The 10,717-nt window shown below is 41.8% G+C and overlaps 1 long non-coding RNA gene across 1 annotated transcript; it reads left to right on the top strand.

Moving 5' to 3' along the window:
- On the top strand, nt 1-1,546 carry LOC135824617 (uncharacterized). Its single transcript, XR_010554887.1, has 3 exons — nt 1-185; nt 278-443; nt 984-1,546. It is a non-coding gene; the product is annotated as an uncharacterized LOC135824617 (long non-coding RNA).
- Nucleotides 1,547-10,717: the final 9,171 nt, after the last annotated feature.

The following is a 10,717-nucleotide window of genomic DNA, read 5'->3' as shown; positions in this document are numbered from 1 at the left end:
TGACTGTAGCAAGTGTCACGGAGGATTTTATTGGCGTGACAAGGTAGATCGCCGAGATCGAGCGTGAAAAACGCTCTGCATTAGTAGCTCCTGTAGAACGTTTTCTGGGTTGGCGTATCCATGGTCAACAAAACCAAGGTGCAAGACAGCATGAGAGATCGTGTAAACGATGTGAACTCCAAAAGGTAAGCTCCTGAACAAGTGGAAAGATATGGGTATTTACAAACTCTCTCTTCATCCATCGATTGGCGCTATGCATTGCATTTTGTCTTCACAGATAATCTGGCCAAATTTATTGTAACTAGAGAGTGCAATCGTGCACTGCTTGGGGCCCATCCCAATGTCATCACATGGCTGTGGTGACAAGTGTATATCTGGGAGAATGTTTCCTCGACTGATACGGAGTGCAGGTGGATCGATTATGAGAAATGCGAACATGTGAAGTAAGTAATTAGTTGTGTCGAAGAAATGTGCAATAAAATAAAATTTACTTTACACTCAAACATACACTGTAGACGTACATGTAACATCATGATAATGATTCCATCTTCATTGTCCCGCAACTGGTACACCATACGCACCGAATACATGGTGTGTGTGTGTGTGTGCGCGCGCGCGCAAGCGCGCGCATGTACATGCACACACTCTCATGCGTGGCCGAGTCGGCCAGATGAACAGACCATGCATTTACACGAGGTGTCCGTAATGTCATTGGAACACTGTACTTTATGACTTTATTCCAAAAGAGTATGTCTTGCCCCTGACGAATGGAGTTGTGTCTGTGCTCAGCGGGTATCGGGCTATGACGCAACACTGCAATCAGCGCTGCAATTAAAAGAGCACTGCATGGATTATTTTGACTAACTTCCTTTGCGTTTACTTGGTTGAGCCCGTGGTTTCATTTCTGTGTTCTGTCATGATTGGCCTCTGGAAATAATCAGAGTGGATGTCATTTTGCCATATATGTGTGCCTTGTGCGACAGGTTCAAGGCTAGACGAACTTCACATTCGGCGTGCGATCTCAGCGTCTGGGACCTGATGAAGTCTTGGTTGGATGATTATTCAAGCCTGATACTACTCGACACACCAATGTTCATGTCAATGTAATTTTTTCAGAGCTGCACTATTTACGTGTTGATGCTTACTTCGGTGTTAGCGTGTTTCCCCCGGATTGTTTCTATCATCATGATCGTGTGTTCTTGGGCTGAGCGAGCACATGCACAAGTGTGCAGCTATAACCCTGTGTATCTTTGGTTACACTTTGTTCTGCAATGCATGTACCTTGTAACATTATGTGCTTGCACTGCTTTGTCTGGCCTGCGTATTTCAGGACTATTCAGTGCATTAGACCCAGGTTTGTTTGGTTGCCGGATGACCTCTTGTTGCGTCGCTCAGTATTTGTATTCATCAATTTTTGGGCTTGAGAATTGAGCTGTTGTGTGGTTCCCAATATGAAAACATCATGCTGGTGCTCTGTGTTTCGATTATCGACTGTCGGAGCAGTCATGCATTTATTAGCAGAACGGTCAATACTGTAGTCTTTTCACGTGTTTGTCTTTTTTGTGTTTTCGCCGGGGGTATTAGCGGTAACGTTGCACACAGAACGGCAGTGTTGCATCACTGGACAACCCTGCCTCTGCATCTGACTTAATTTCCCCAGGATCTGGTGCAGTTACACCAGACAGCCACTTCCTGTAAACACGCAAACAGCAAAAGAAGAGATCCCGCAAATCAGGAAAAGCCATTATGGAAAATATAGAGTAGATCATACAACATTCAATAATCTGGAGTAATTACAGTGAGACAAACGCTTCAAACAGTGCTCTCTCTCTCTCTGTCTCCATCCTTCCAAAAATACCCTATGACAATTCCCTAGAATTATTTTATTTTATATTCTTAGGACATCATTCTGGACATAATAAATTCTTCCATGGGTCTTCAATCACCACGGAGGGCGAAAATATATCTAAGTCATGCAGTTTACGGGAGGTACGAGCTGTCATGGATATAGAGGCTGATATTGTGCCAGCGTGAGGGCAGAGACAGAAAGAAGACACTGATTTCTTGAACAACTCACCTATATATAATCGAATCCACAAGGAGCGCTCATACTTTGATCCATCAGGACGCGAAACATCTTCAAAGCACTCTCAAACACGGAGTTTTACTGTGGGCAGCCAATTTCACAGCCATCATGAAGGCACTCGACGACTACAGGAGTTTTGTAGAGGAAAAAACAATGAGTAAAGAGCGACAACAATCGCTTGAAGAAAAAGCAAAGAAAAACAACTGTCTCTCCAGTCATTTAGATGCTGTTGCCCTTGACATCTGGTTCCATCCAGAGGACGCGACTTTTGTTTGTCCCCAGTGCTCTCCGTTGCTATGCGTATCGAAGGAGCCGTGACGTCACACTTAACAGCCCCATAGGACTTCTCAGTCACATGATTTTGCACAAAGCCTTGAGATACATTTCCAGGAAGTGAAGAACTTCCTAGAACATTCCACGCGAGGACCTGCCTGACCAGGTTCCTGCGGTGAATCACACGATGTGGGAAATCCCTAACAAAATAAGAAAAAAATAATAATAAAGTGTCATGGCCACGGAGTCGTACTCAAACTAGGGAGGTGACACGGCACAGAAATCCGTGTCACAGGGCCTAGGGGTTGACTCGCACCTGTAACCCCTCGTTGTTAATTTTGGAATAGTTCAGTCCAGTCCAGTCCGAAAGGTCGTACATGGATCGACTCGCCTTCTGTACTTGACCTCCAAGTGTGCCGCATGGGTGTCTAGTTTTTGAAATTTTTGAGGCAGCACATTTCGTTTACAGCCCATCACTCGCCAGTATTCTTTGAAAGACTACCAGCAATTTTTTAGCTCCTACCATGTCCGAACTACTTGATAGCAGTGATGGCAACAGCAGCAGTTATGAGACGGGATGTAGTGTTAGGCTGTACTCACACTACTTGAAAGTTTGACGCGAATGTCGCGTTCAAATCTAGACAAAAGTACTTGAAAAAGCCTTTCCAAGCAAACTGCACTCCAGTGACGACTTGAAGCATTTTTGTCAGCAAATTACCATGGAGAAACATGATTGTCATGTGGTAGTTTTGCAAATCCCGAGGCTGCGTTCCTTCAATTTTTTAGCGCTCGATCAACTTATTTGAAATTTTCAGTTCATGAGAAAAATAGAAACAGTTATATCTTGCTTGGATCGTGGAGTTCATTCGCCATGCCTCGCGAAGAAGTAGCACATCGTCGACGTCGACGGATGAAGAGGTTTCTCTCCACAGCTCGATGAGCTTCTTCTCCAAGTCGTCAGAAAACACTACGCGAGGCATGATGTTGGTACAAAAGCAATGGTACAAAAGAAATGCGACAGAAACGGCAATCAAAACAACGGGAAGCTACTGGAAGAAAGAAGACGGAAAATACTCGGAAAAAAACACCACAGAATTCAGAAATGACAGGCAAAAAAGGAAACTACAAGTATATGTACAGGAGCAGTACGACCACGAGGAAACAAAGCATGAAAAATATTCTGAAGCCTTTCAACGTACAATAGTACTCCGGCCTCCTGACCTCACACAGCTTTCCAAACGGCTTGAAAGCAAAAAACCTCGTAGAAGAGGGTTCCGTTTCCGCTGAAACCTTTCAAGCGGCTTTCAAGGGCTTTTTTCATTTTCGCAACCGTCACCGTGGCAACATTCACACGGAAGTCACTTGTATGCGGTTTTTCAAGTAGTGTGAGTACAGCCTTACGGTAACTGGTCAGAACTGTTCAGAGTCGTACCCTAGGTTAATCCGAATACTAAAAATTCACCCAAATTGCACATAACACGAAGCTGGTTTTTGTAAATTGTAAGTCGTGTATCTTCCCAATTTCTTCTTTATGAATTGCTCTAGTATAGTAAAAAATACTCCCTGGTCCAGGTACCGAGTAGGTACCGAGTAGGTACCGAGCACCTTACGTAGAAACTTACGTAGACAAAGACTTAGTACTATAGTGTAGAATAGCGGTGTCGTTAGGTCTTACCTTGTGACCACAATAGTAGAAAAACTGACAGGATCGTTTTTCTAAATCCTGGGAGGTTTTTTGGCTGCGTCAGGAAATCGAGATTTGCCGCAGTCTCACTACAACAACAAAAAATTTTGTATAGTCCATTTCAAAAAGATTAGCAATCAGGTTTGGGTATCAAAAAGTATGAAGATAAGGGAAATTTGGACAACAAAGTACATAGAATGGCTTGTTAGGACACGGCAAATTGTTCTGTGAAGGTTTCGGAACAATTGGACCAGCCGTTAAGGAGTTAGAATTTCGGCCAGGTTTCCGGCCTTTTCCCATGGTTTACAATTTGCCCTGGATGTCAGTATCGATTTTTTATCAAAACTCACGATTTCTCCTTTCTTTTTGGCCTTGTGGTTATGAATGCTGTCTGCTGACCATGAAGTTGTGAGTTCAAATCCCAAACTATCTTCAAGTCAAACTTTTTTTCATTGTTTTGGTGATCACGCTGGTACAAAAAGTACAAGCCAAAGAAAGTGGCTACGCCAAACGACTTGTTCTTGTTGGAGCTCGCGTATCCTGCGGAACTTACTGACACTTGACTGGTTCACGCCATGTGAACACACCCACAACACTGAAACGGTGTGATTGAACACGGAAGCCATGCGTGGTCGCCTTAAAATATCTTTATTAGGATGACCCAGGGGCTTGTCGCCTACCAAGGGGTTCACCGCTTTGAAGGATGTACATGCACATGTACATGTATGAGCTAAAGTGAAAGTAGTGAAAAGTTTATGATTACAATTATTAGACACCTAAAAAAGGCATACTTGTCCCGTAGAGGCCTAAAAGGCACGTGTCAATAGCATCAAGAGTACATAACCCATACATAACCCCAAGAGTGTGCAACTGTGATAGCAATAGTATCTAGTTGCGGCGAAGTCCATGGCCACGAGATTGCTGGTCCCGCATGCGTATCAATAAGAGTCCATAACCCCCGGGGGGTTATGGACTCTTGGTATCAACCGTAGTAAATATGTGTACGAACTGTTGCATAAAGAGCGGGAGCCATGTGGGGAAATAACAGCGTATACCAAATAAGGAAGGCCCCAGGTCTTGTGTAAAGACATAAAATAAAGACGATTATGAACCCGTTTACGGGAGATACTGATAGATAAATAATGATTACAATTATTAGACACCTAAATAAGGCATACTTGTCCCGTAGTTGTAGAGGCCTAAAAGGCACGTGTCAATAGCATCAAGAGTACATACCCCATACATAACCCCAAGAGTGTGCAACTGCATGCACAACCTCTATCATAGTGTATGCTCTGCTGCGACGGCAGAACTTCACATCAAGTGACATGGTTCAAAAGGTTATGCTGGCAAACAGTGCAAAGTGACCACAAGAGAGTTGTACCCAAAGCTGGGCTGCGTACAACCCAGTGTCTATCATGCACTAGAGTGCACGGGTTCATCAAGTGATGTGAAGTTCTGCCGTTGCAGACCCCATAGCTGGAGTTGCACACTCTTGGGGTTATGTACTCTTGGGGTTATGTACTCTTGATAGCATGGATACGACAGCTGCGTCAGGAAATCGAGATTTGCCGCAGTCTCACAAGGATGATTACATGGCAACTGTTGCAAATCGCGTTTCGCGTCGCAGAACGTTGTATTGTGAATCGGCACGCCTTAAATTAGTCAATGCAGCTGTGCAGTAGCCAGACGCACACATAATCTGTCTTGTGTCGGAAGCCCCGTGTCTGCAATTACCTCTTCAGGACCACGGAGCTTCACTTCAGGTTAGTCCGTTCTTGCTTCCCTGCTTAATAATAATAATATTATTTTCACTAGTTTGAGGGAAAGAGACAAACGGGAAAAGTCTGAAGAAAAAATTGACTGTCACCACCAGGACTCGAACCAGGGACCCTCGCTTGTAGCTATTATTATTGTGAAATTAGAAGCCACATGCCACGTGCTGCTCTTTTCTCTCTAAAACTCAACACTTGCAAGCCAGATATAAAAGAACGAAAAAATCATCAGTCACACCACCGGGACTCGAACCAGGGACCTATTCGCGAGCAATGCTCTAACCAACTGAGCTACAGTATGACTCTTATCCACAGTGATGGGGAATCTATCCTTCTTCGATCAATCACTGGCTTGCGTCAATTTTTTCTTCAGACTTTTCCCGTTTGTCTCTTTCCCTCAAACCAGTTAACATGTTATGACTTGGGGCTCCCCGTGTGCTAGATTGTACGTGAAGTGTGTGGGTTACAGTGAGGGGATGCGTCCCACCCGCCTGTGTGGATTCACAGGAAGTGTAAGTTACGAAGTCTGAAGAAAATGTTGCTGGGTTGACGACTACACCATAGCTCAGTGGTTAGAGCATCGCTGGCTACAGGCGAAGGTCCGTGGTTCGAGTCCTGGTGGTGACAGTCAATTTTTTTCTTCAGACTATTCCCGTTTGTCCCTTTCCCTCAGACCAGTTAACATTGTTATTATTACTATTGAAAATCTAAGTTAGAGAAATAACACTAAGAGCAACAACAGTGAAATTTACAAGTGTGAATTTTAACAATCAAAGCGAGAAATGAACAAAGGAGAAAGGAAGGAAAGACAACGTGATAACACATAACAGCAGTACATTACACCTAGAACATTAACGGCCAAGCTTGGCCGCACTAAACACGACACGTTACTTGAACAACTTCAACCCAATTATACTATCTTTCTGTACACACAAATTAGGGTTGTACAGACGCGGATAGATAGCTTCCAACACTTTTAACTGTAGTCCATAACCATGACGACCACGGCACAATACAGTGAACGAAGAGTCGGAATACGAATTGCAACAATCAGGACTAGCTAGCAGATGATTGTACACTGAAGACTAGCTACCACGAAACCTACGCACAACACTAACACTCTCACCGGCATTCTCACCATCACTCCCATCACTGCTCTCCGACTCACTGCTCCCTCCGCCGTCCGTTCCATCCTCCGCTTCCTCTGTACTCTCTCTGTCTTGTTCATCTGATGAGTGTTGTACGAAAACTTGTTTTTGAATCCATTTCTTTTCCCTACACCATTTGATAATAGCTATAAAGAGAACAAATTCTGCTGTCATCGCCACACTACGACAAAGTCATGAAGGCTTACCAAAATCGATTTTCTTGTCGAAATCATCAGTGGAAAGCCGTGACTGAAGAATAACCATGCCAAATCAATAATTTATATACATTCAATAATGTGTTACGAGAACAAAACAAAGTGCTAAAAATAGAATGAGGGAAGGTGAGACAATAGAAGTAAAGTGAGAGCTAAGTGCAACAGGGGTGAGGAACTAATTGCAACGCTAGAACTGTGTAGTGAGACAAAAATCATGCTGTGCACCTACGAAAACAATCTTAACGCAACTACATGTTTCTTCTGTTTACAAAGATCAGGCTTATGCAAACGAATACAAACAGCCTCAAGTACTTTCTACTGACTAGCGCCTTCCCTCATTCTATTTTTAGCACTTTGTTTTGTTCTCGTAACACATTATTGAATGTATATAAATTATTGATTTGGCATGGTTATTCTTCAGTCACGGCTTTCCACTGATGATTGTGACAAGAAAATCGATTTTGGTAAACCTTCATGCTTTTGTTGTAGTGTGGCGATGACAGCAGAATTTGTTCTCTTTATAGCTATTATAAAATTGTTGTCTCCGCGTCGATTACCTACACCATTTCTTCATATTTTCATCGTTTTATTGCACATCGTCTCCACCATTATTACTATTATTATTAAAAAGAGGACCAAAAGTTTACAAGTTATCTGTTTTGTCCAACACTAACGGTTATAGCGGTTATAGCAGCTAAGCATCAGGTCGTTGAATGTCATGATCTCATCAGTCAGTTTTGTGCTAACTGTTGCATGTTTTGACTCAACAGTATTCTGCTTATAACCGTTAGTTTTGGACAAAACGGATAACTTGTAAACTTATGGTTCTCTTTTTGAATTATTAATATTATTATTTGAAACCCGGATTTTGAACCATAAATAAATGTAGAAAGGAAAAGACTTTGTGGATACGAGTTACTCGTAACTCGTACGTTTCCATTATTATTATTATTATTATTATTATTGACAGCACTGGAATATCGAGGTGCGATTTCTCACAAAAGTGATTATACAATCATTTGGTTTCTAGTACTGACTGTTGTCGTACTTATTCTGATTCCTGTTTTTCTGTTTTGTGCCGTGCTCGTCATGGTTATCTTTTGCAGTTACAAGTTTTGGAAGCTGTTTGTCAGCGCATTCATAAGCCGAATTTGTGTGTCCAGAAAGATAATGTTATTACCCTAAAATTGTTCAAATAATGTTCTGTTGTGTAGTGTGGCAACGTTGTTGCCACTTGTGCCTAAATGTGTTTTGTCACCTTGTTTGTTATTGTTATTATTATCACTCGTTCTCACTTTTTTGTTTTTGTTGCTGATACACACTTGTCACGCTTAGTTCTTACTTGTATACCCTTGTTTTCTGCACACTTTTGTGAGAAATCGCACCTCGATATTCCAGTGCTGTCATTGTTACATGTCACCCTACCTTGATTGCTATATTATTTCCTTTGTTCTCATTATTATTATTATTATAGCAATAAAAAGAACAAATTCTGCAGTCATCGCCACACTACAACGAAGTCATGAAAGTTTACCAGAATTAATTTTCTTGTCACATTCATCAGTGGAAAGTCGTGACTGAAGAGTAACCATGCTGAACAATGATTAAATATACATTCAATGATGTGTTACGAGAACAAAATACAGTGCCAAAATAGAAAGAGGGAAGGTGAGACAATAGCAGTGAAGTGAGAGCTAAGTGCAACGGTGGGTGAAAAACTAATAATTATAACGCTAAAACTGTGTAGTGAGACAAACAATCATGCTGTGCACCTACGAAAACAATTTTAACGCAACTACATGTTTCTTCTGCTTACAAAGATCAGGCTTATGCAAACGAATACAAACAGCCTCAAGTACTTTCAACTGACTAGCATACCGTGCACGACAAAGAACAGAAAAACTAAAATCATCATACACCTGCAGACACTTAGGGTGAGACAACAAGTGAAGAAAAACGGCAGACTTCTTACGATCACAATCACCATCTGATTCCTCGTCTCCAACAACCGCAACCTCGTCCTCCGTTTCATCTCCCAACTCGTCCTCAGTGTCGTCCTCCGTGTCATTCTCCTCTTCACTTGTTGTCTCACCCTAAGTGTCTGCAGGTGCATGATGATTTTAGTTTTTCTGTTCTTTGTCGTGCACGGTATGCTAGTCAGTTGAAAGTACTTGAGGCTGTTTGTATTCGTTTGCATAAGCCTGATCTTTGTAAGCAGAAGAAACATGTAGTTGCATTAAAATTGTTTTTGTAGGTGCACAGCATGATTGTTTGTCTCACTACACAGTTTTAGCGTTATAATTATTAGTTTTCACCCACCGTTGCACTTAGCTCTCACTTCACTGCTATTGTCTCACCTTCCCTCTTTCTATTTTGGCACTGTATTTTGTTCTCGTAACACATCATTGAATGTATATTTAATCATTGTTCAGCATGGTTACTCTTCAGTCACGACTTTCCACTGATGAATGTGACAAGAAAATTAATTCTGGTAAACTTTCATGACTTCGTTGTAGTGTGGCGATGACTGCAGAATTTGTTCTTTTTATTGCTATTATAAAATTGTTGTCTCCACGTCAATTATTTGCATTATTATTATTAAGCTTACGTGGAGATAAAAATGTAATCAATGCAATAAATAGAGTAAGCTGCGCACTCAGTACAAACACCATTAGCAAAACTTGTTTTCATGTAAATAACTAAGCTTGTTCCTAAACGTTTTCGTCGCCATCTCATCAGAGGATTACTGGCAAATCAAAACTAGCTCTAAACTCAATATATATACCCACAATGCAAGTAATAATTTAGACCCTAACTAGCAATGCAATGCATTAATCTGTCGCTTCTGGATGCTGTGCAATCTGCTTCTGATAGAGCTGCTTGGCTCGAAATTGTTAACAGATGCGTTGACCTCATGCAATGAGTGAAATGCGAACTGTCATTATTATTATTATTAGCACGAGAAAATGAGAGCTGAAAGAAACATTACATCAATCAACGATATCAGGTGACAACAGATGCGATAAATTCACCACTAGAAAGTAACCACAAACGAGAACTACTGATCTAAATTCACAAACAATTTCAACGTAAACAAATTCTTTTTCTGCCTACACAAAATCGGCTTGGTGGTAAAAATGTAGATAGACTCCAATACACGCAGAGACCTTTGACTACGTGAACGAGACCAAACAGAAAAGCAATCATCAGTATAACTAGAACGACAATCACTATTCTGAAAAAGATGGTTTGCGACAGAAGATTAATACACCCTAACACCACTACTAGAACCAGTACATACTTTGGAATTATGTGACAATGAAACCGACCTGACATTCCTTGCCGCTACTGCCAATCCAGACGAGGCCGATGTAGATGTCAGTACCAAAGACACGTCCGTTACTGGCACTGCCTGCTGCGATGATGCTCCCTTTGACGTTTCAATGGCCGTTGGTGTTGATGAAGAGGAGGAGGGAGATGAGGAAGATGCTGACGACGACGATGACGACAATGACGGAGACGATTCATTTTCTCGC

Source organism: Sycon ciliatum, chromosome 9 (genome assembly GCF_964019385.1).
Source record: "Sycon ciliatum chromosome 9, ocSycCili1.1, whole genome shotgun sequence".
Classification (NCBI taxonomy): Eukaryota; Metazoa; Porifera; class Calcarea; order Leucosolenida; family Sycettidae; genus Sycon; species Sycon ciliatum.
This window is presented reverse-complemented; position numbering and strand designations above follow the sequence as displayed.